At 34.1% G+C, this 26660-nt stretch overlaps 1 protein-coding gene across 10 annotated transcripts in view; it reads left to right on the top strand.

The window, feature by feature from the left end:
- LOC136043420 (uncharacterized) overlaps positions 1-26660 on the top strand; it is a 181506-nt gene that overhangs the window by 120465 nt on the left and 34381 nt on the right. For 2 of the 10 annotated variants that reach the window (XR_010621614.1, XR_010621613.1), the window contains one exon: positions 23928-24238. The exons of the other annotated variants lie outside the window; for them this stretch is intronic. The gene's annotated coding sequence lies outside the window, so the exon portion shown is untranslated. Of the gene's footprint in view, positions 1-23927; positions 24239-26660 lie in introns of those variants that run through there. 10 annotated transcript variants of the gene reach the window in all.

The following is a 26660-nucleotide window of genomic DNA, read 5'->3' as shown; positions in this document are numbered from 1 at the left end:
GGGATAATGGGAACGCGCAGTAAGGAACGAAGTAAATCGTAACGTAAATTTTTTACTGCATTTTTTACAGCTGATTCTAAGATTTTTTCGTTTGTTTCATGACTTATTTTGAAAAATCTGGTAAGCTCTGGGTTTTAATTGGAAGCCAAAAGTCTCGTCTTGAGTGGTTTTTGACGGATTCTAGGGGTCTTAGAACATTAGGACCTGTATTGTATAAGGTTCTATCATATGACATTTCCCCCGGTTAGTATAAGCTGTTAGTTGACTGGATTTTTACCTGATCTGGTTTCCCTCTGGTTACGGATCTAAAAAATATTAGTCGTACTTTAGAATTTAAAATTTTGGAAGGCAAGTCGTTTTTGTATCCGTCTTTTTTTGATTGCTTTGATTTTTTTCGTTTTTTTCATGACTTATTTTGAAAAATCTGGTAAGCTCTGGGTTTTAATTGGAAGCCAAAAGTCTCGTCTTGAGTGGTTTTTGACGGATTCTAGGGGTCTTAGAACATTAGGACCTGTATTGTATAAGGTTCTATTATATGACATTTCCCCCGGTTAGTATAAGCTGTTAGTTGACTGGATTTTTACCTGATCTGGTTTCCCTCTGGTTACGGATCTAAAAAATATTAGTCGTACATTAGAATTTTAAATTTTGGAAGGCAAGTCGTTTTTGTATCCGTCTTTCTTAGATTGCTTTGATTTTTTTCGTTTTAAGAAGATTTTATCCCCCTTAACGGCATATTCTTGTGTACTCGGGTCTTATAAAATTTTGCGTAATGCCGGATTTCCTCTAATGGATGATGTACCCCTTCATATTTAGTACAATTTTCATTTGCTTCGATTTTATAACATATTTTTGGGTATTTGCATTTATCAATTAGAAGAAGGTCTGTTTGGGTCGGGCCCTTACAAAACCAGTAGCAGATATTAAATTTTTTCTGTAATTTTCTTATTGTTAATTGTAAACTTGTTAAGTTCTTCCCTTTTTTGCTTTTATTCGAGTATTTGTTTTTTACTTCTCCTCTTGCGGGTTGATATTTTGGGCTGTTTGCTAATTTTAGCCCAAATTTATACGTGTGAGGTTTAAATTTCGTTAAATTATAATTTAGGTACCAGCTTTCTGCGAATACTTCCTTACCATTTTCGTCTTGGACTAACATTGCAGCTGAATAGATTATATTTTCCTTTGCGTGAATAATTGAAATAAATTCTGTGTCTATAATTCCCTTGGCCATAGCTACGGAGAAAATATGTAAGAAAATTGATATTAAAAAAAAAAAATATTTAAGCGCGATCTTAATACCGCAGGGAGGATAAAGTAGATTTGATGCCAAATATAAATGCCTGTTAGATATCGCAAGTTATAGCTATATTAATGTCGTTTTTAGCTACAAGTTAATTTATTCGAAGCCACTAAATCTATTTAATAGTAGGAAGACGAACCAAGAATATGCCCGAAAGGAGTATGGGAATGATAATTAAAAATATCGCAAAGTAAATTGGTACAAATTTGGCTTTGACCACAATTAACGAGGACGCTTGTTGTCACTTGACTATTTGTAATAATTTTTTTTGTTAAGGCTACTAATGAGTTTTAATTGACTATTATTTTATGGTTATCTCTATAAGCCTTTATGTTCTGCAATATTTTAATTTTTACGTTCGATAAGGGGACAGGGATTACTGTAGGGCAAGTGTTAGTTATAGTTATGTTAATAAGCTTTTGCGTTAAGGAATTATTATTGCGGTAGACTATGTTAACAAAATAGTAGCAACTTTTTTTTGTTATTCTTGTTTAAATAAAATAGTTTGGGACCTACTCACAATATTGAGCGCTTTTTGATGAAGCAGGCCAATTTTTCAATTTTTGATTAGGCAGATTTCCTGAAAAGTATTTTCTTTAGAGATGTTTTATTACGGGGTGGTTTCTTAGCGAAATCATTTAACAATTAGCAAAAAAATGATTATTTTTATTTTATTTATTTTTTTTACCCAAGGCTGATAGATTTTTATTAAAAATCTAATTTATCTGGTTTTTTGACAACCCGGCCGGATCTTGTTGTTATCTGTTCTTCTTTAGGCTCAGTTTTTTTCTTTGGTTTTGCTAGTGATATTAAGTCAAATTTTTTATACTGTTTCTTCAGAAATTTCTGACCCTTCAGTTGTGCTTTTTTTGCTTGGGCCGCTGCACTGGGTGGTTTTATTTCTTCCGAGTCCTTGAACTTATCTGCGTCTTATTCACTCTCAGTATCTGAGGAACTACTAGTTGTAGATTTAGTATCTGGTTCTCTTGAAGTAGAAGCTTGAGATTTAGGTGTCGACCCAGCCTGACCTTCGTAAATTTCTTCTCCTCGCGAAGTAGAGGGTTTACTGATTCATTCGTCCTGTTGGTTTTTTGGCTCGGGAGAATTGAAGGATTCTTGGGAGCTTTGGGAGGATTCAAATGTCTTCTTGGGGTGCCTCCATTGCTTGAAAGCCATATCTTCTGGGGGGTGGGGGACCGTTTGCATTAAGGTTTCCTTCCAAGATACCCAGTCCTTTGGTTTTGCCTTTGAAACGGTTATATCGTGATACTGGTGTTCATCAGTAACTGGATTAGTATTAAATGTACTCTGTCTAGTCTTAACTGGGTAATTAATAAGATCCATGGCTTCTCGTAACGTTTGTCTATGGGGCTGTTTGTCCCTTTGTGACTATGTCCCCAGGAGTCTGTATAGCCTTATTTAATTCATCGTGTAACGATAAAGGTCTGTCTATCGGTGAAACGGGGTTTACCAAATTGTCGGGGAAACGTTTTGCAGGATAAGGGGTTTATTACTGCATCAATGATCAAGCTGTTCCAAGTTCCTTCGTGTAATTCATAATTAAATCTGTATAAATTACGTAAACTATAGTATACCTCATGAGAACCAGGTTTTATTCGGTCTTGGAGGTTATATTGTGTTTCATCGTTTTTGAGATTAGGGTTACACATCGTTCTTCTTATACGCATTTTGTTAGTTTTATTAATTCAAGCAGGATATAATCTATGTCTAACTCAGTCTATGTCTAACTCTATTGGTTGTGGGTTAGTAATCGGGGGGTTTGACGTGGGGAATGTTTCTTTCATTTCTGTTATTGGGGTATGTTCACTTTCGAACAGTGAACATACATGGTCGGCAAAACTACAACAAGAGAATACACTTAAGGTGTTTGAGCATACTTGTCTACGAAGAATTCTCAGAGTACAGCTACGTGACCGTATCTCCTACGTGAATATGCGTCGAATGTGCAATATTCAGAGAGATGTTGTGCTCACTATTAAAGAACGCCGTTTGAAATGGTTGGGCGATGTATTGCGGAAACCGCCAGAGTACCTGCCGCGCCAAATACTTCTAGTTGAGCCTATTAGCTACTGGAAGAAACGCCAAGGAGGACAGAGGAAGAACTGGTGGAACCTGGCCAAGTCAGACCTTGAACGAATAGGGGGTTTCAGAAAATTTGGTCTCAGATGGTCAACACAGTGGCTCGCCTTTGCAGAGCAGCTGGCACAAGATCGATCAACATGGTCCAAGAAGGTCTCTAAGATCATCGATGCCGGGTGAGGTGGAAACGCCTGATTCCCGCCACAAGTACAAGTAAAGTAAGTAAGTATGTTCACTTTCGATCGTTATTGGAGTAAATTCAGTTTCTGCTGTGGTTTCCTCGTTCTGAGTATCGTACTTCGAGAAGGTAGTCGTTTCATATTTCCTTGAGGTGCTTTTAGAAATTTCCATTAATTCGTTTGTGTTTTCTTCGGTATTAGAAGTAAGATGTGGAATATGGGAGGTCGTGTTTATTTTGGTTGCTTCTGTTTTAACGTTTATTATTCTACAGAAGTATTGACATTTAAATTTGTATTTCGGTTTGCTGGTACCATTAGTGGAATTTGATCTTACTTCAATATTTTCTATACCCCTTATTATCTCTGGTATTTTTTTTTGTTCGTGTTACAAGGTCGGATACAATGTTTGTTGTTTGGGTTTCAATTGCAGCGGTTTGTTGTGTGTTTGGGGAAATATTTGTTATATCTTTCTTTTCAACTTCTGTTGGCTTTATTTCAGACAAATTTATTTCTCTATGTACGGGTTTCTTCTCTGCGTTGATATCTTGTTTTGGTCCATTCCATAGTTCTTTGAAGAAATTCCATACTTTGGGCAATTCGTTTAATAATGCATATTGTCCATCGTAAAATTTTCCTTGTCTAAATTGGGTCTTAAATGGTTTAATTATGTTTTGGGTCTCTTTATTGGTATCTGAGTTTTCGTTTTCATTAATTGATCTCTTTTTTCTTTTTTCAATGGCTTTTCCGAGTCCTATAGCTTTATCAATTTCGGCCATTTTTGCATCAAAATCATCAACTATTTTCTTTATTTTTACTTTGGGATAGGTAGGGGATGGATAGGTAGGGGAAGGTATATCTTTCTTTTCTTTGTGGTTGCTTTTGCTTGCTTGCAGTCCCTTGTCCGATTTTAGAAATTGAAAAATTGATTCCTTTAAGTCATAGGTATTCTTCTCTAGCCGTATTACTTGTTGGAATAAAGTTTCGAATAGTTTAGGGTCTAGTTTCATTAATATTTTCCACGCGTTGTTACTGGTCAGAAGTGAGTTTTCATGCTTGAAATAACTCCATGTTTTATGATATCTTGTGTGTTGGAATGGACACACGGGGTCATCAATATTGTTATCAACTTCATTATTTCTAGAAAAGTTATTTCAGTGATTAGTATAAATAAGATTTTTTTTTTTTTGGGGGGGGGAATGTTTAAACTTTGTTGGAGCTGTATCACTTTAATATATATATATTTTTTTTTTCGTTTCTCCACCACTTCCACCAAGATTAGGTGTTAATAGCACTAGCATATAACACATAAGTTAAACGAATTTTTTTTATTCTTCAAAGAATTATGTTTCTAGTTATATATTAAAGTCTAGGTTTTTCTACAGATTTTTTATTTTTAATATTGAAAATTGGTCCTTCTTCACTAATTTCTTTAAATTCTGATTTTAAAGAATCTTTGGCTCTAAAATTTATTTCTAATATATGGTCGCTGTTTTCAATATTTAAATACATAAGATAATTCATGAGACATCGTGGTATTTTAAAACTTTCTAATGTATGGTTGATGTTTAATTTTTGCATAATTGTCCGTATTTTGTCCCTCCACAGTCCTTTTAAACTTGTTTGATTAATTGTAGTGCGAATTATTTTATATTTTAATAAATTGTAACCATAAGAAGGATTGACACATTCTACTATAGTTTCAGATACGATGACGTCTGTTCCCGGAAAGATCTTTGACCATAAGTTGTTTTTACTTTTGTACAAATGTACAGTTAGTTTCTTTTTCCAGATTCCTTTAGTTGTTTTTTTTTGTCGAATTTAATTTCGGTTAATATTTCATAATAATTTTCTTCGTTTTTGGACCTCTCCTCGAACAGAATTGAACGCTTTCTGCGATTTCGATCCCGAATTTCATATTTTTAAAAATAGATGTTATGGATGGTTGTAGTTTTTTCGCCATCCTTCTTAGCCTAGCGACTTTTCTGAGATTTACTAAAGTCAAATGAGGCTTCCAACATTCCTGGTTTGCGAGTTGTATTCCGGTTTTACTGACTTCTTCAGTAATTTTTCTAAAAGAGGACGTAAGCGAGCTTTAAATTCTGTCTCATTATTTAACTGGGCATATAAAATTTGTTCAGAAAATTCTCCGACGCCTTGAAAGTCGAGTATTATTTGATTTTCACTGAGTTCTTGTTGAAAAGCAGATATTGCCTTTACGAAAGCATTTTTCATTAATTCGACTTCACTATTATTTTTTAGGTGGATAACCTTTAGTGTAACGTGGAAAGTGCTCTGTTGAATCAGGGCCTGTGATAGGCTGGGATCGAGTTCAATCAAGTAGTTTTGTATCTCTGAGGCTTTTCTTTTTATTTGCACGCTTTTTACTTGAATTGCGAAAAAATAATTTGGTGGATGGTTACTCATTTTGCCTTGACTTTCCTTGGCAGATATGACCCAATTTCTAAAAAAAATTAAGTTACATTAACTTAATGGTTTTTAGGTTTATACTTTAATCCAATTTTTTGAACTTCCAATGCATAATTTGTCGAAAAGTAATACATTTTGTATCGTAGCCTTTCAATCATCATGGCTTGGAATATTTCCAACTCGGAAATAAAGTACTAAAATTACAAGAGACGACCTCTTAAGTCTCTTGCCATAAGAAAGGGAAGGAACGAATTTTTTCTTGCTTGTCGTGGTATATTTTTTTTGTTAAGAGAGATCTACATTTGCCGTAAAAGAAATTAATTTATTATAAACCTACTGTTTAAAAGTAATAGTAGTTAGATTAAATTTGAACAGGTTAATTCATGGTCATTTGGAATACTTAATATTGGCCCTTGGCTTGAAGTCTGGGTTATTTCAGATTTTAATAGGTGTGGAGTCATAAATGTCAATCGATAATCTTGGCTGCTATTTCCATGAATATCTTCTATGTGTAGTAAATACCGTTTTAGGGTTTCGGGGAGTGTTAGATTAGCCAAAGTGTAGTGAATGTCTGTTTTTTTCATCATTAAGCGTATGTTTTTTCTGCACAACTCCTTTAAACTGGGGTTATTTGGAGTAATACAAACTTTTGAAAATCAGTTTTTTATGAAAACATAGCGGACTTATGCAATTTATTATTTTTTCATATATTAAAATATCTTTCCCTTTTACTAGGTTTGACCCAATGTTGTCATCTATTGTATAAAACTTATTAATTAAACGTATTAATAGTTCGCACTGTCCTAGATATAAGTAATGAATCGAGTTATTAATCCAGTAATAATTTATATTGTTATTTTTGTAGATTTTAAGGAGTATGTCTTTGTTAAATAGCCTATAATCAACCTCCATAAGCATTTCTAAGAATTTTACAGGCCAATGCAATTCGAAGTTTCCCTCTGATAGTGGTGTTAACCAAAAATTTTCATATATTAGGGACGCAATTAACGGATATTTCCTTTTGGAGATTGAGCAAAGAAGTACTGTAAAATTGTATAGGGCGAATTTATGCCTGTATCCGTAGTCTTTTCTCATTACCTCTGGCGAAAAAGTACTTATTAGCAATATGACCATTATTTCAATTATCAAATTCTCACTAGGGATAATTGGAACGCGCAGTAAGGAACGAAGTAAATTGTAACGTAAATTTTTTACTGCATTTTTTACAGATGATTCTAAGATTTTTTCGTTTGTTTCATGACTTATTTTTGAAAAATCTGGTAAGCTCTGGGTTTTAATTGGAAGCCAAAAGTCTCGTCTTGAGTGGTTTTTGATGGATTCTAGGGGTCTTAGAACATTAGGACCTGTATTGTATAAGGTTCTATTATACGACATTTCCCCCGGTTAGTATAAGCTGTTAGTTGACTGGATTTTTACCTGATCTGGTTTCCCTCTGGTTACAGATCTAAAAAATATTAATCGTACTTTAGAATTTAAAATTTTGGAAGTCTTTTTTAAATTGCTTAGATTTTTTTCGTTTTAAGAAGATTTTATCCCCCTTAACGGCATATTCTTGTGTACTCGGGTCGTATAAAATTTTGCGTAATGCCGGATTTCCTCTAATGGATGATGTACCCCTTCATATTTAGTACAATTTTCATTTGCTTCGATTTTATAACATATTTTTGGGTTTTTGCATTGATCAATTAGAAGAAGGTCTGTTTTGGTCGGGCCCTTACAAAACCAGTAGCAGATATTAAATTTTTACTGTAATTTTCTTATTGTTAATTGTAAACTTGTTAAGTTCTTCGTTTTTTTGCTTTTATTCGAGTATTTGCTTTTTACTTCTCCTCTTGCGGGTTGATATTTTGGGCTGTTTGCTAATTTTAGCCCAAATTTATACGTGTGAGGTTTAAATTTCGTTAAATTATAATTTAGGTACCAGCTTTCTGCGAATACTTCCTTACCATTTTCGTCTTGGACTAACATTGCAGCTGAATAGATTATATTTTCCTTTGCGTGAATAATTGAAATAAATTCTGTGTCTATAATTCCCTTGGCCATAGTTACGGAGAAAATATGTAAGAAAATGATATTAAAAAAAAAAATATTTAAGCGCGATCTTAATACCGCAGGGAGGATAAAGTAGATTTGATGCCAAATATAAATGCCTGTTAGATATCGCAAGTTATAGCTATATTAATGTCGTTTTTAGCTACAAGTTAATTTATTCGAAGCCACTAAATCTATTTAATAGTAGGAAGACGAACCAAGAATATGCCCGAAAGGAGTATGGGAATGATAATTAAAAATATCGCAAAGTAAATTGGTACAAATTTGGCTTTGACCACAATTAGCGAGGACGCTTGTTGTCACTTGTCTATTTGTAATACTTTTTTTTGTTTAGGCTACTAATGAATTTTAATTGACTATTATTTGATGGTTATCTCTATAAGCCTTTATGTTTTGCAATATTTTAATTTATACGTTCGATAAGGGGACAGCGATTCCTGTAGGGCAAGTGTTAGTTATAGTTGTGTTAATAAGCTTTTGGGTTAAGGAATTATTATTGCGGTAGACTATGTTAACAAAATAGTAGCAACTTTTTTTATGTTATTCTTGTTTAAATAAAATAGTTCGGGACCTACTCACAATATTGAGCGCTTTTTGATGAAGCAGGCCAATTTTTCAATTTTTGATTAGGCAGACTTCCTGAAAAGTATTTTCTTTAGAGATGTTTTATTACGGGGTGGTTTCTTAGCGAAATCATTTAACATTTAGCAAAAAAAATGATTATTTTTTTTTTATTTTATTTTTTACCCAAGGCTGATAGATTTTTTATTAAAAATCTCATTTATCTGTTTTTTTGACAACCCGGCCGGATCTTGTTGTTAACTGTTCTTCTTTATGCTCAGTTTTTTCTTTGGTTTTGCTAGTGATATTAAGTCAAATTTTTTATACTGTTTCTTCAGAAATTTTTGACCCTTCAGTTGTGCTTTTTTTTGCTTGGGCCGCTGCACTGGGTGGTTTTATTTCTCCCGAGTCCTTGAACTTATCTGCGTCTGATTCACTCTCAGTATCTGAGGAACTACTAGTTGTAGATTTAGTATCTGGTTCTCTTGAAGTAGAAGCTTGAGATTTAGGTGTTGACCCAGCCTGACCTTCGTAAATTTCTTCTCGCGAAGTAGAGGGTTTACTGATTGATTCGTCCTGTTGGTTTCTTGGCTCGGGAGAATTGAAGGATTCTTGGGAGCTTTGGGAGGATTCAAATGTCTTCTTAGGGTGCCTCCATTGCTTGAAAGCCATATCTTCCGGGGGATGGGGGACCGTTTGCATTAAGATTTCCTTCCAAGATACCCAGTCCTTTGGTTTTGCCTCTGAAAAGGCTATATCGTGATACTGGTGTTCATCAGTAACTGGATTAGTATTAAATGTACTCTGTCTAGTCTTAATTGGGTAATTAATAAGATCCATGGCTTCTCGTAACCTTTGTCTATGAGGCTTTTGTCCCTTTGTGACTATGTCCCCAGGAGTCTGTATAGCCTTATTTAATTCATCGTGTAACGATAAAGGTCTGTCTATCGGTGAAACGGGGTTTACCAAATTGTCGGGGAAACGTTTTGGAGGATAAGGGGTTGAAATTTTATCTGGAAAAAATTGTGATTTTGGAGAAATCGTATAGACCAATGCTTCTGACTCCTCACTTGAAGATTAATCGCTTTTCTTCCGTCTTCGCGTGACGGGGGTATTTTTTTTTTGGGGGGGGGGTAACCATATTTGTCATCGTTAGAAATTCATTAAATTTTTCTTTGTCACTACTATTCTCAAAATATCCTTGTTTAAAATTAAAAGGATTAAGCTCACTTAGTCTAGAGCGAGGTGGTTCATTTTTGACCTCCGAGGTATTTGATGTTGAAGGTTGAGGGGTCCATGTTTCTGTGAATTTTGCCCTTTTTATAGGACTAACATGCGTTTTATAGGTTTTTCTTATGTACTCATAACCCTCCTTGACTACTTTTTGTGAAAATTGACAATTTAATATTACATTCATTACATCCCTAATTAAATAGCTTTTAAAAATGATTGGCATTCGCAAAAATTTGTATTTTAGATTTATTACTGCATCAATGATTAAGCTGTTCCAAGTTCCTTCGTGTAATTCATAATTAAATCTGTATAAATTAGGTAAACTATAGTATTCCTCATGAGAACCAGGTTTTATTCGGTCTTGGAGGTTATATTGTGTTTCATCGTTTTTGAGATTAGGGTTACTCATCGTTCTACTCATACGCATTTTGTTAGTTTTATTAATTCAAGCAGGATATAATCTATGTCTAACTCAGTCTATGTCTAACTCTATTGGTTGTGGGTTAGTAATCGGGGGGTTTGACGTGGGGAATGTTTCTTCCATTTCTGTTATTGGGGTATGTTCAATTTCGATCGTTATTGGAGTAAATTCAGTTTCTGCTGTGGTTTCCTCGTTCTGAGTATCGTACTTCTAGAAGGTAGTCGTTTCATATTTCCTTCAGGTGCCTTTAGAAATTTCCATTAATTCGTTTGTTTTTTCTTCGGTATTAGAAGTAAGATGTGGAATATGGGATGTCGTGTTTATTTTGGTAGCTTCTGTTGTAACGTTTATTATTCTACAGAAGTATTGACATTTAAATTTGTATTTCGGCTTGCTGGTACCATTAGTGGAATTCGATCTTACTTCAATATTTTCTATACACCTTATTATCTCTGGTATTTTTTTTGTTCGTTTTACAAGGTCGGATACAATGTTTGTTGTTTGGGTTTCAATTGCAGCGGTTTGTGTGTTTGGGGAAATATATGTTATATCTTTCTTTTCAACTTCTGTTGGCTTTATTTCAGACAAATTTATTTCTCCTTGTACGGGTTTCTTCTCTGCGTTGATATCTTGTTTTGGTCCATTCCATAGTTCTTTGAAGAAATTCCATACTGTGGGCAATTCGTTTAATAATGCATATTGTCCATCGTAAAATTTTCCTTGTCTAAGTTGGGTCTTAATTGTTTTAATTATGTTTTGGATCTCTTTATCGGTATCTGAGTTTTGGTTTTCATTAATTGATCTCTTTTTTCTTTTTTCAATGGCTTTTCCGAGTCCTATAGCTTTATCAATTTCGGCCATTATTGCACCAAAATCATCAACTATTTTCTTTATTTTGACTTCGGGATAGGTAGGGGATGGATAGGTAGGGGAAGGTATATCTTTCTTTTCTTTGTGGTTGCTTTTGCTTGCTTGCAGTCCCTTGTCCGATTTTAGAAATTGAAAAATTGATTCCTATAAGTCATAGGTATTCTTCTCTAGCCGTATTACTTGTTGGAATAAAGTTTCGAATGGTTTAGGGTCTAGTTTCATTAATATTTTCCACGCGTTGTTACTGGTCAGAAGTGAGTTTTCATGCTTGAAAATCACTCCATGTTTTATGATATCCTGTGTGTTGGAATGGACACACAGGGTCATCAATATTGTTATCAACTTCATTATTTCTAGATAAGTTATTTCAGTGATTAGCATAAATAAGATTTTTTTTTTTGGGGGGGGGGGGCTGTTTAAACTTTGTTGGAGCTGTTCCACTTTAATATATATATTTTTTTTTCGTTTCTCCACCACTTCCACCAAGATTAGGTGTTAATAGCACTAGTATATAACACATAAGGTAATTTTTTTTTTTATTCTTCAAAGAATTATGTTTCTAGTTATATATTAAAGTTTAGGTTTTTCTACAGATTTATTATTTGTAATATTGAAAATTGGTCTTTCTTCACTAATTTCTTTAAATTCTGATTTTAAAGAATGTTTGGTTCTAAAATTTATTTCTAATATATGGTCGATTTTTTCAATATTTAAATACATAAGATAATTCAAGAGACATCGTGGTATTTTAAAACTTTCTAATGTGTGGTTGATGTTTAATTTTTGCATAATTGTCCGTATTTTGTCCCTACATAGTCCTTTTAAACTTGTTTGATTAATTGTAGTGCGAATTATTTTATATTTTAATAAATTATAACCATAAGAAGGATTGACACATTCTACTCTAGTTTCAGATACGATGACGTCTGTTCACGGAAAGATCTTTGGCCATAAGTTTTGTTTACTTTTGTACAAATGTACAGTTAGTTTTTTTTCCAGATTCCTTTAGTTGTTTTTTTTTGTCGAATTTAATTTCGGTTAATATTTCATAATAATTTTCTTCGTTTTTTGGACCTCTCATCAAACAGAATTGAACGCTTTCTGCGATTTCGATCCCGAATTTCATATTTTTTAAAATAGATGTTATGGATGGTTGTAGTTTTTTCACCATCCTTCTTAGCCTAGCGACTTTTCTGAGATTTACTAAAGTCAAATGAGGCTTCCAACATTCCTGGTTTGCGAGTTGTATTCTGGTTTTACTGACTTCTTCAGTAATTTTTTCTAAAAGAGGACTTAAGCAAGCTTTAAATTCTGTCTCATTATTTAACTGGGCATATAAAATTTGTTCAGAAAATTCTCCGACGCCTTGAAAGTCGAGTATTATTTGATTCTCGCTGAGTTCTTGTTGAAAAGCAGATATTGCCCTTACGAAAGCATTTTTCATTAATTGGACTTCACTATTATTTTATAGGTGGATAACCTTTAGTGTAACGTGGAAAGTGCTGTTATGAATTAGGGCCTGTGATAGGCTGGGATCGAGTTCAATCAAGTAGTTTTGTATCTCTGAGGCCTTTCTTTTTATTTGCGCGCTTTTTACTTGAATTGCGAAAAAATAATTTGGTGGATGGTTACTCATTTTTTCTTGACTTTCCTTGGCAGATATGACCCAATTTCTAAAAAAAAATTAAGTTACATTAACTCAATGGTTTTTAAGTTTATACTTTAATCCAATTTTTTGAACTTCCAATGCATAATTTGTCAAAATGCAATTTGTTCCAATGCATAATTTGAAAAGTAATACATTTTGTATCGTAGCCTTTCAATCATCATGGCTTGGATTATTTTTAACTCGGAAATAAAGTAGTAAAATTACAAGAGACGACCTCTAAGATCTCTTGCCATAAGAAAGGGAAGGAACGAATTTTTTCTCGCTTTTCGTGGTATGTTTTTTTGTTAGGAGAGATCTACATTTGCCGTAAAAGAAATTAATTTATTATTAACCTACTGTTTAAAAGTAATAGTAGTTAGATTAGATTTGAACAGGTTAATTCGTGGTCATTTGGAATACTTAATATTGGCCCTTGGCTCGAAGTCTGGGTTATTTCAGATTTTAATAGGTGTGGAGTCATAAATGTCAATCGATAATCTTGGCTGCTATTTCTAATATCTTCTATGTGTAGTAAATACCGTTTTAGGGTTTCAGGGAGTGTTAGATTAGCCAAAGTGTAGTGAATATCTGTTTTTTTCATCATTAAGCGTATGTTTTTTCTGCACAACTCCTTTAAACTGGGGTTATTTGGAGTAATACAAACTCTTTTGAAAATCAGTTGTTTATGAAAACATAGCGGACTTATGCAATTTATTATTTTTTCATATATTAAAATATCTTTCCCTTTTACTAGGTTTGACCCAATGTTGTCATCTATGGTATAAAACTTCTTAATTTAACGTTTTAATAGTTCGCACTGTCCTAGATATAAGTAATGAATCGAGTTATTAATCCAGTAATAATTTATATTGTTATTTTTGTAGATTTTAAGGAGTAGATCTTTGTTAAATAGCCTATAATCTACCTCCATAAGTATTTCTAAGAATTTTAAAGGCTAATGCAATTCGAAACTTTCCTCTGCAAGTTGTGTTAACCAAAAATTTTCACATATTAGGGACGCAATTAACGGATATTTCCTTTTGGGGATTGAGCAAAGAAGTACTGTAAAATTGTATAGGGCGAATCTATGCCTGTATCTGTAGTCTTTTCTCATTACCTCTGGCGAAAAAGTACTTATTAGCAATATGACCATTATTTCAATTATCAAATTGTCACTAGGAATAATTTGTAACGCACAGTAAGGAACGAAGTAAATCGTAACGTAAATTTTTCACTGCATTTTTTACAGCTGATTCTAAGATTTTTTCTTTTGTTTGATGACTTATTTTTTAAAGATCTGGTAAGCTCTGGGTTTTAATTGGAAGCCAAAAGTCTCGTCTTGAGTGGTTTTTGACGGATTCTAGGGGTCTTTGAACATTAGGACCTGTATTGTATAAGGTTCTATTATACGACAATTCCCCCGGTTAGTATAAGCTGTTAGTTGACTGGATTTTTACCTGGTCTGGTTTCCCTCTGCTTACGGATCTAAAAAATATTAGTCCTACTTTAGAATTTAAAATTTTTGGAAGGCAAGTCGTTTTTGTATGCGTCTTTTTTAGATTGCTTAGATTTTTTTCGTTTTAAGAAGATTTTATCCCTCTTAACGGCATATTATTGTGTACTCGGGTCGTATAAAAATTTTGCGTAATGCTGGATTTCCTCTAATGGATGATGTACCCCTTCATATTTAGTACAATTTTCATTTGCTTCGATTTTACAACATATTTTTGGGTTTTTGCTTTTATCAATTAGAAGAAGGTCTGTTGGGTCGGGCCCTTACAAAACCAGTAGCAGATATTAAATTTTTTCTCTAATTTTCTTATTGTTAATTGTAAACTTGTTAAGTTCTTCCCTTTTTTGCTTTTATTCGAGTATTTGTTTTTTACTTCTCCTCTTGCGGGTCGATATTTTGGGCTGTTTGCTAATTTTAGCCCAAATTTATACGTGTGAGGTTTAAATTTCGTTAAATTATAATTTAGGTACCAGCTTTCTGCGAATACATTCTTACCATTTTCGTCTTGGACTAACATTGCAGCTGAATAGATTATATTTTCCTATGCGTGAATAATTGAAATAAATTCTGTGTCTATATTTCTCTTGGCCTTAGTTACGGAGAAAATATTTAAGAAAATGATATTTAAAAAAAAATATTTAAGCGCGATCTTAATGCCGCAGGGAGGATAAAGTAGATTTGATGCCAAATATAAATGCCTGTTAGATATTGCAAGTTATAGCTATATTAATGTCGTTTTTTGCTACAAGTTAATTTATTCGAAGCCACTAAATTTATTTAATAGTAGGAAGACGAACCAAGAATATGCCCGAAAGGAGTATGGGAATGATAATTAAAAATATTGCAAAGTAAATTGGTACAAATTTGGCTTTGACCACAATTAACGAGGACGCTTGTTGTCACTTGACTATTTGTAATTATTTTTTTTGTTAAGGCTACTAATGAGTTTTAATTGACTATTATTTGATGGTTATCTCTATAAGCCTTTATGTTTTGCAATATTTTAATTTTTACGTTAGATAAGGGGACAGGGATTACTGTAGGGCAAGTGTTAGTTATAGTTGTGTTAATAAGCTTTTGCGTTAAGGAATTATTATTGCGGTAGACTATGTTAACAAAATAGTAGCAACTTTTTTTTGTTATTCTTGTTTAAATAAAATAGTTTGGGACCTACTCACAATATTGAGCGCTTTTTGATGAAGCAGGCCAATTTTTCAATTTTTGATTAGGCAGACTTCCTGAAAAGTATTTTCTTTAGAGATGTTTTATTACGGGGTGGTTTCTTAGTGAAATCATTAGACAATTAACAAAAAAAAATTAATTATTTTTATTTTTTTTTATTATTTTTTTTTACCCAAGGCTGATAGATTTTTTATTAAAAATCTAATTTATCTGTTTTTTTTGACAATCCGGCCGGATCTTGTTGTTATCTGTTCTTCCTTAGGCTCAGTTTTTTTCTTTGGTTTTGCTAGTGATATTAAGTCAAATTTTTTATACTGTTTCTTCAGAAATTTTTGACCCTTCAGTTGTGCTTTTTTTGCTTGGGCCGCTGCACTGGATGGTTTTATTTCTTCCGAGTCCTTGAACTTATCTGTGTCTGATTCACTCTCAGTATCTGAGGAACTACTAGTTGTAGATTTAGTATCTGGTTCTCTTTAAATAGAAGCTTGAGATTTAGGTGTCGACCCTGCCTGACCTTCGTAAATTTCTTCTCGCTAAGTAGAGGGTTTACTGATTGATTCGTTCTGTTGGTTTCTTGGCTCGGGAGAATTGAAGGATTCTTGGGAGCTTTGGGAGGATTCAAATGTCTTCTTGGGGTGCATTCACTGCTTGAAAGCCATATCTTCCTGGGGGTGGGGGACCGTTTGTATTAAGGTTTCCTTCCAAGATACCCAGTCCTTTGGTTTTGCCTTTGAAACGGTTATATCGTGATACTGGTGTTCATCAGTAACTGGATTAGTATTAAATTTACTCTGTCTAGTCTTAATTGGGTAATTAATAAGATGCATGGCTTCTCGTAACGTTTGTCTATGGGGCTGTTTGTCCCTTTGTGACTCTATGTCCCCAGGAGTCTGTATAGCCTTATTTAATTCATCGTGTAACGACAAAGGTCTGTCTATCGGTGAAACGGGGTTTACCCAATTGTCGGGGAAAAGTTTTGGAGGAAAAGGGGTTGAAATTTTATCTGGAAAAAATTGTGATTTTGGAGAAATCGTATAGTCCAATGCTTCTAATAGCAGCCAATTGGCTGCGAAATAGCAGCCAAGATTATCGATTGACATTTATGACTCCGCACCTATTAAAATCTGAAATAACCCAGACTTCGAGCCAAGGGCCAATATTAAGTATTCCAAATGACCACAAATTAACCTGTTCAGACGGCCCACATCTTTTGTATGGTTGAAAAATTTGCAGTTAGTACACCTTCTAGGTTTGGTGTCCATGGCCTATCAGAAAAACTTAGCGGTCCAATAGTATCTTTATCTGGCATTAGAACATTTGAGCATTGGAATAATAAAGATTTAGTGTGCGTTAATTCCTCCCTTATTTTCTTTAAAAGCTTTTAAATTTTGAAATTCCGTATTTACTTTCCCATTCAATCTCTATTTATTCCATTTCTTCTAAGTTAATTTTTCTGTACAAAGTAACGACTTTCTAAATTCGTTAGGGTTTTTGGTGATGATAGCTCAATTGGAGCTCGTTAATAAACAGAAAGGTCTTCAAATAAAAAAAAGATTCTTCATTAACACCCGCCTCCCTCCCTCCAAAAAATCATGAATTTGACCCTTGTTTTTTCATTCCGTTATTCCCATTGCTACAAATTCTTTTGAATCAGCCAAGTTTATTCAAAAGGCCTCCAAGCGCCTTTAGGCATATGCGGGATTGGCATTTAAAAATCTTACGGTTAGCTAACTTATTTAAAAGCTCCCGAGCACCCTACCGGAATTTGACAACACTTGGTTAGCACCATTGGCAATAACCGGATTTTTCAGATGGCCTTTTGAATTTGCGCAAGAAAAGTTGATAGATTCGTCTTGAAAAGTATTCCCTAATGTGGAAGCATGCTTTCAATTTTTATTAATGCAAATAAACAGGTTTGTGTATAAAGGCAGTTTGGCGTCGGATTCTGGCCTCTTTTATTCAATGCCTGGCAATTTCTTCATAAGCTGCTGTGATCAATCATGTTGATTTACAAATTCTGGATTAGTCAGTCAAAGTGGAATGATTTGAATTTTTTTGAATGTGAGTTTCTTTGTTGTTTGTTTTCTATGCAGTATTGAAATAGGAATAAAAGTAGTTTTGATTCATAGTGAAAGGACTTGTATTGGTAACACTAGATTTGATGCTCTCCACAAGGAAAAACTAAATGAGCAGTATTTTTAAATTATCTTTTTCTTATGTTTAAATTTTTTTTTGTCAGAATTTTTTCTCCGCTAAAAAACATGGAAGAAATTATATTCTATCTAGAAATTATTTAGAATCATAAATGAAAATATTAGGCTAACCTTCAAATGAAGCTGTTTTGATTGAAAAGGAAAAGTGTTAAGATTATAATTCAAACTTCATAATATACAGAAACATTTTAGCCCAGTTAACATATTTGGAGATACTTCCACTATACTCAACCTCAACAAGAACCGTTCATAGGTAGGCGGGCGCGGGCAACTCTGGCGAGTGCTCTGGACGCCATGGCTTCAGGGCACCATGGCTGGGGAATTGCCCATTTCGATCCAATTTTTCTCTTCGATTCTGCTCTTTTTGTTTACATTTGAGTCGTAAGGTAGTGCTGTAAATATTTTACAGCACTCTTTACTTTAAAGTTATTTAGTACTTTTAAAAAAGCTTCTTTCCGTTCTAATTAAACCTTTTGTTTCAGGGGTCGTTCTGAAAGAATTTAGACAAAATTAAAACTTTAGCATAAAGAGAGGTGTTGTGGAGGTACTGCCCCCTTTATATACGTAATAATTTCTGTTCGTTTTAAATTTTAATGTTGCTCCTTTCTTTCAGTTGAAAAAAACATGGTTTCTAATTTAATTTCTGATCGTTATTTAAATATTGTCAGGAAATCTGGCTCAACCTCTATGGAAAAATCTTCCCCACGGATATATCCTTTAGACAATTCAATCCTGGTGAAAATTTACCCTGAACAATTACCCTTAACATCTCTTTGCGTAAAACTGAGTCGATGCCAAAGAGAAAGCAAGACATAAGAAGAATTTCACATAGAAATTTTTGGCAAATTCTCCCAGTTCAAAATTCACCTCCTGGAAACCTCCCTCCCTATGGAATATTCTCCTTGTGGAAAAATCCTCTGCAGAAAATTCGCCCCTGACTCAAAAATTGTGTTCTCACTTCCCAATAACAAATACTATGCGTAATTAATGAGCAAATCTTGTAGCTTAGACCCTTACCCAGGGGTTGTGGGGGATCGTGTTATCTCTAAGGATATAGTTATTCTGCCTTTCAACAATGCTGAACAAAATGGCCATCTCAGAATTTCGTACTTATATAATAGCCCAACAACGCTCAAGAAATGAAGTTATATTAATCCTAATCAAATATTTTAAAATATGACGAAACTGTTATTCTTTAGTAACAAAATCTTTGAAATTACAACAAAGAATTATGGAAAGGGGACCGGCCAGGCCAGAACACATTATGCTCAATACCTAACCCAACCAATATACCATCTCTATATATTAAATTTTAATAAAACAAACTTAAATGCAGTTTATTTCAATGAACCGAAGCTAATTTTTTCTGTATACAGTATGATGAACCGGTTTTTAGTGGCAAAATTCTTGAATGTTGCCGGGTTAACTTGTAAGTACCCAAAAACGATCGGATGATTTTGAGATAAGGGTTGTGGTAGGGGGCCTAGTTGCCATCTCTTCTTTTTGGTCACTGAAAAATATCTCTAGAACCTGTAATTTCTGGTTAAATGAGTCCTCTCTCGTTGTTCTTGGACCAGAGGGTCTACACGATCACCCCTGAAAAAAATCAAACAAAAACTAACAAATAAATACGTGTCCATTATTATTCTTCTGGCAGAAAGTACGAAAATCAACAGCTAGGAGCTTGAAACCTCCACAGTAGGACTCTCTGATACTCAGAATATGTTGAGAAATATATAGGCTAATATGGGCTATATATTTTGACAAAGTTAAAAAAGTTAGGTTACGTTTGGAAGGGTTACGTAGGGTTAGCTTACGTAAAAATGGAACATCAGAAGTGGGAGCGCTAATTGTGCTGAATTAGGCCTGTGAATTCTTTCGATTGCTTTATTTGTTTTTAGTTTTGTATTAAACTTTCTAGTACTTTTGATTTTTATGAATTTATCTTAGAAGCTAAAAGGGTCTTCAGAAGGTATTTGAAATTTTTCAAGATCAATTGTCAACTTTACTCAGGCTCCTACTTAAATTGTTGGACTATGCTATGTAGTGTTTTCAAGACTTCTTATACTCGCAGTGAATTTTTATATGAACAATTCTCATATGAACAATAGGATAAATTAAAGACCTTGGAAGCAGAAAAATCAAGAATTCGCAATTTTTCTTTTGTCAGCGTACTAGGCTATCGTACTAAAATCTTCATTATTACCTTTTCCTCCCTCTTCCCCAAAATTTCCAGGCAAGATTTGAACAAAATTCTTATATATTAACGGAATTGTTTTAAATTTATCAATTAAATAATTGTTTCTTTTTGACTGTTATTAGCTTATCATTAAAATTATTTAATTATTATTAGTTATTTTGATTTGATTATTTAATTGTATTTATTTAAGGTAATAACGCTTTATAGCAACCATACTCTAGTTCTTGATCTGAGTAAAACTGTAGGCTGTCTGCATTCGGAGATATTTAGCTCAGTCTCAGTGAGATAAACGGTATGCGTGTAACTAAACCTCAAGCAACTGAACTCCGTGCAAGTTAACCTCTGTGCAACTAAACTCCGTGAAACTGAACCACCATACTGCTCAATACTATTTAAGTGAACCCCCGTTTAACTGAAACTCCGTGTGTCTTAACCCCTGTGAAGCTGAACCCCCGTATAATTGAACCCCCTTGTAACTGAACCCCCATGCAACTGAACCTTCGTGCACGTGCCCCCGTGAAGCTGAACCCCCATGCAACTGAACCATTGTTTCACTGTACCCTCGTGAAACTGAACCTGCGTGTAACTGAACCCTCCTGCAACTGAACTGCAATCAGTTTTTCAACATTCTAAAAATATGAGCCAATATTTTTGGGTAAAACACAAATTAGAATCTTTATATGTTCAACCTTGTTCAAACGGTTTGTTTTTTAAAGTCATTATATAAAACCCTGTCATTAAAGCCAGATTTCTTTCTCGCTTTTATGCTTTATGTCTCCACCCTGTCATTGTCCAAAAATGCTCCTTCCCTTGAAAATACCCAAAACCACCCCTCCCTCAGCTGGTGGGTTTTAAGTCACTTTTGACTTAAAGAAAGGACTACGGCTCTCAATTTCTGATTGAATGAGAATCTTCTGAAGTTACTAAAACCATGAGACGGAGGTGCAGATGAGGAAGGTGTAATACCCCTCCCATACGGAATGAGTTCTGCTCATTTTCGGGTTTAATGTCTCTCTTTATTCTCATAATAACAGCATGGTCCAGAAATATTCTCAAAAATCAAGAGAGATTAAAGAGAGATGTTCAAAGATTTTTGTCCCTCACTAAAAAAATGACCCCCCCAAACAAACTTCCTGGATATGAACCTTGGGATTTAGTATCGAACAAAGTATTCATAATGGCTTTGTGGGTGGATCTTTCCATTGAGGAGTTTTCCATTGGGAAATGGAATTTTTCCTTTGATATCCTGCATATGAGGAGGGTTGCCTCCTCCTCAATGTGCTCTTCAAGCTATTTTTTTTAGAACCTTTAAAAAAGGTTATTATTCTAATAAAACAAGAGTCGTTCTTAAATAGTTGGAACAAAAAGTCAAACTTTAGCGCAAAAAGCTGGGTGTTGAGGTGGGGGTAATCTAGTTCATATACAGAATAGCTTCTGTTGGTTTTAAGTTATTATCCTACTCCATACTTTCAGTTTAAAAGCATGTTTTTTTAGCCTGGAAGCATCTTGTTATGTAGTTTAATATGGAAGACACAGTCTATCCCATGTAGAATCATGCACAGAATACGGAATGGGGGACGTCAAGGTTATCGGAGGATGAGGGGGACTCCCGGTGCTTGACCCTCAAACGAGCGTAGTTTGATTAGTATTTTATAGTAATCAATTACTATTACCATTACGCAGTTACTATTTTTTTCCACAATATTTGAATTCTCTTTACAGCTTCCAAAGTTCATCATCCTACCATTCAAACCTCTATCAAAAGATCATGCTTTTATTTCCCTCCATTCATTGGACCCAATCAAGGGCAGGCTGTCCCCAAGTGGACAAGGAATGGGTCATACGAATGATTGATAGGTTATTGGAGCCTCCTTTTTATTATTGTTACTTTTCCTTTTTTTTAAGATTAATAAAAAACTTGGGAAATTAACCTTTTTTCAATTTTTTTTTTTAGTATTAAAAAACAAACTATTTTATCAGCAAAACTGACAGGCTGGGAGAAGCGCCATTAGGTCTGATTTATTTTGTCGTATTTATTTTGAACGGACCCGATTATTTAGTTTGGAACGGGGGTCAGTGGCGCCACTCTGTAAGCTCAGCCAGAGTCAACCCAGCTGTAAATGGGTACCGGAAGAAATCTGCGGAAGGTAAGCAGTAAGGGTGTGTGAAAACAGTATGGTTGGCCCTCAACCTCCCTTTGCACTTCCTGGTTAAAGGGCCAAGAAACGGATAGGAGCTTCGCCGGTAGGGACTGTAAAGTCTAATGGCGTATTCTTTACATTTTTCTTTACCTACCTTATTTATTTTGGATGGGCAAGTTTAGAAAAGGACGGAAACTAGAAATTCCTAAAACATTTTCATACCTTGATAATTATTAGGAGTTTTCCTAGAAAAGGGAGGTAAAAGGGAGGGGTGCATCCCTGGCCACAACTGGTGGAACTCATTTAAAGATAAATACTCCTTTAAGTGAGCCCAACGGACTAATCGTGTTTCAAACCATAAGTTGTAAGAAAAATTAGATTCTATACTGCTTTAATGTGTTAGAATGAGAGAAAAGTTGATATGGCTAGGAAACGTGCTACGAATGAAAAACGGCTAACAATCAAATATTCTACTTTTCATCCAACTATCCAGGGCCAAACAGAATGCAAGTTGTCCCCAAATTAGGCGGGTAAGTTCATAAGGGAGGATTTAAGGGAAATTAGAAATTCTTGGAAGGGTGTAAAGAGGGTAGCTCTAGATATGTTGGAACGGAGAAGTGTACCTAGCTATGTTGGTGTTTGGCAGCTTGGTGCCGCAGTGAGTTCTAGTAGTTGAACAGAATCCACAAAAAGTGGTAATTCAAAAGTCTCTGTCGGATATCTGTTTTCGGCAAGACATATCAGTAAATTCATTTGATATATACTTAGGGACTGTGCGTCGGTCTTTTAGGAGGGTGTGAGTAGTATATAACTGTGACAGTGGTGATTATCAAATTTGGAAAATGCATCTGATGGCTAATCTAACTGTATACTTGTTTTTTTTTCACTTTAATTTCTTTTCTATGTTATAAGTTTTGATACTTGCGTAATTCTAAATTGAGAAAGTCTCGATGATATTTTGGTTGAATTTGACAGTTGAATTTTTTGCCATTGTTGAAGAAAAAGTGACCCCTGCTTGGTCTGGTATTTGATGTTTTTTCAGTTTTTATGATATAGCTATAAGGGAATATCAGCATAGTGATAAGCAATGAATCTCAGTTTCTGAAACTAACAAATTTGCTAAGTTAAACAAGCAAAACAATTGCGGCAAGATCTTTCAAACGCTAGATGGCAGTAGTGATATTATTTGACACTAGCACCATTTTCTAGTCCCAGTTTCTAGAGTTTCTAGAAATTTTTATTTTGTCACTAATTAGGCTACTATTTATTTATCTGCCCGGATAATCTTCTCAATACTATCTATATAAAGCACTGAACTTTGTCATCTTGCTTACTTTCTGTACTCCACATTTTTAAAGCAACTGGATACACCGTGCTTAATTTTGCCTATTTTTATTTCGTTTTTAGCACTTTAAAATTTTGTTTGAGTTTTCGGCTAGATTTTTTTCAAGTTTGGTTTCGAGTCTTTCGTTGCGAAACAATCTTAGTGGTCTATAGTCAAACAAGGAAAACTACGTTTTTTCTTTTTGCGGTGAGGGGCTAGTGGGGTTGAATGCCCCTATCTAGGCACGTATGCAGGAATGTGCTTTGGTGTGGGGGCACAAATCCTTCAAATTCCTTACTTTGTGAGTATCAAAAATTACATGCAATTAAAAAACAAATTGTGAGATTTTTTTTTGGGGGGGGGCACCTCCTGCGTACATGCTAGCCCTTGGCATGTACGGCTCAGTGTCCCGGATTTGTGTTTCATCTGTAAAAAAAAGAAAAATTCTGATTTGCTGATCATCATACCAAAGCACGGTGTTGTGAGGCAAGCACGGTAGTAAAATGTTTTCTTTTTTTCACATAAATTATGTACCTTTTCAGGCACAGAATTCTCACCACAATATAATAGAAGCGCAACTTAAAAAAAAGAACATTATCTATAGAAGTTCGAAATGGCAGTTTGATATTATTTAGGAGAGAAGAAGAGACTCAGCGACAGCGAATGTGATATCAGTGGCTAATGACGAAGTAGGATACAAGGAAGTAGACATTAATCTTGAAAACAAATTTGTATTATTTCTTTGATAACGGTTGGGGAATATTGGGTCTCTTGGATATAAACAGGAGGATGAGGTTTTTTTGGGAAACTTGATTTGAAGGCTGAAACTGAATTAAATGTGATTGACTTGCAATTATCTATTTCTATTTTACCGTAGTATATGCAGTTGTTAGCATCGTTCTCTGCTATTTTCCCTCTAAAGTTTCTTCTTTTGGATTTATACTAGAGACTTGGGAGAGGCTACCAGTTTCGGGGTGATGGGAATTTAACAAATATTTCTTAATTAGAATTTTTGCTTAGAAAATTTTTCTTACTTAAGAACTGAGGTCAATTTAGCACACACTGTTCTTGAGATAAATCCTAATATTTGTAAAGGATGAATTTGCCGTTTATCCTTGAGTTAACTGACGCTTTTTGATTTCAAGACCCCTCTCTCTAACGAATAGAAATCTCAAAATTTGCCCATTAAAACTAAAATAAAAAACAACAAGTGTAATAGTCCTTGGGAATTTGCAGTTACTAGCGTAATCGTTTATGTGAATTCGTTCCTTATCTTTCAGTCAGGAAAATTATATGTTCAATAAAAGTTAATTCATTTGGCTGATAGAAATTTAAAGGAGAATTTTAAGAAGCGGAATTTAAAGGAGGTATAAGCTAAGTTTGTTACGTAAGTGACAATTTTAATAGTTGATTGCGTGTTTGTTCATTTATAGATAGTCGATCAGTTGGAGCACAATAATATAACTGCTTGCAGCTACAATTTTACAAATATTTAAAATTTCTTCTTTGATTTAAAAGAAGATTTAAGCAAATGCAAACGTTAAGATAATTTTTTTTACAAATAATTCACAAGCTTGGATGGGCCGAATTTCCATTCTGAAGTAAAGCCAAAAGTAGAACAACATACAAAAGGCTTATAAACATTTCCATATGTAAAACTGGTAAAGCAATGCACCGTCATTTTATAAAAACAATGAATAAAAAGTTTTCAAAAATGGCAATCTATTTAAATGAATACTAGTTACCACTAACAAGTGAAATAAATAACACATATTTTGATTAAAAAATATGGATTGAATTTTTTTTACTGAATCTAAAAAAGCCAAAGGTTCAACGTTTCTAATGTCATGAGTTGATTATTCCTACTTCGAATTTCCACATGACAAAGATGCTCTCTTATATTTGGTTAGAATCTTCTTGGATTAATTCTGGTTTACTCTCTAGCAGAAATTATGGCTATAAATAAAAGTAAAATAAAGTAGGTTGTGATAAAAACATGTTCATAAATTTATTAGGTTGTAAAAGTATCATAGAGATTGTGTTTGATAAGGAAAAACACAGTTATTCAATTTTTGTGTCTACGTTTGACAATCATTTTGAAACAGTAGTTTTTTCTTTACTCATATTATTACAGTATAACTGCTTTCACTTATTAAGTTTGGCTTAACCAAGTTTAACTACTATTTATATTATTAGTATTAATACTTATTAGTTTGACCATTTTTTTTGCTTATGCTAGCCAAGAAGAAGTTAGGGTAATCATGTTTTGAAAGAAGGACGAGCTTGATACACTACTGTTACGGGGGGGGGGGTTATTGTTAATAATATTACAGGTTTTTTTTTGATGATATAACAATATGAAAGGTTCAACTTAAAATAACGTTATGGGAGTTAAACGAGTGAAAGACTAAGATCCTACAGGTGTTAAACAAGTGAGAGATTAAGACAGAGGGACGGTGTTGATTATGCCCAGTGTTTTCAGTAATATAATCATCTTAGGGATGGATGGGTCCTACTTTATCGCATAGATTCCGTATATAGCCTTTCTAAAGACAACGGGAATTATGCCTCGCATCTGGATTGATAAACTAAGATGATAAAATAAAAAATAATAATTTATTTCAGTACTTACAAACAAATTGTCTGGAATGTGTATTACAACAAATTCAATACTGAAATATGGATAAACTCAGGCTTAGGTACAAATTTATATTGTCTGTTTATATTGTATATTTTGTATATATTCACTAGTTATGGGATGTTTGACCTCCCTGTAAACCAGGATCTCGCGCCTTTGCAATTTTGTTATGAAACATATATTCAGCATTTAATTAACATGTGCTTGTGAAGTCTGTTATGAACTTAGCTGGATTCACGAAATAGTAAGAGATAGTATAAGACTTATATGACGTATACTCAAATTTATGGAACCTTTATTAAGCATATAATTAACATTTGCTTTTGAAGTCGGTTATGAACTTTGCTGGAGTCACGAAGTAGTCAAAGGCTATTTTATCGCACTTGGCATTCACCAAGTGACATATAGCGATCGCAAATTCTGTCGGTCTCTCGGTCTGGCTGTCCTGGTTTTGCTAGTTTCGGCACTTCCAGATACGTTAGGACGATGAAATTTGGCAGGCGTATCAGGGAAAAGACCAGATTAAATTAAAAATAGTAATTTTTCCTATTCAACCATCTAAGGAGGGGGGGGGAGGTAGTGGGGGACGGTTAATTCGGAAAAGTCAGAAAAAAATAAGTATTTTTAACTTACAAAT

Source organism: Artemia franciscana, unplaced genomic scaffold (genome assembly GCF_032884065.1).
Source record: "Artemia franciscana unplaced genomic scaffold, ASM3288406v1 Scaffold_588, whole genome shotgun sequence".
Classification (NCBI taxonomy): Eukaryota; Metazoa; Arthropoda; class Branchiopoda; order Anostraca; family Artemiidae; genus Artemia; species Artemia franciscana.
Note: the sequence above shows the minus strand (reverse complement) of the source record. Positions and strands in the feature narration are given on the sequence as shown.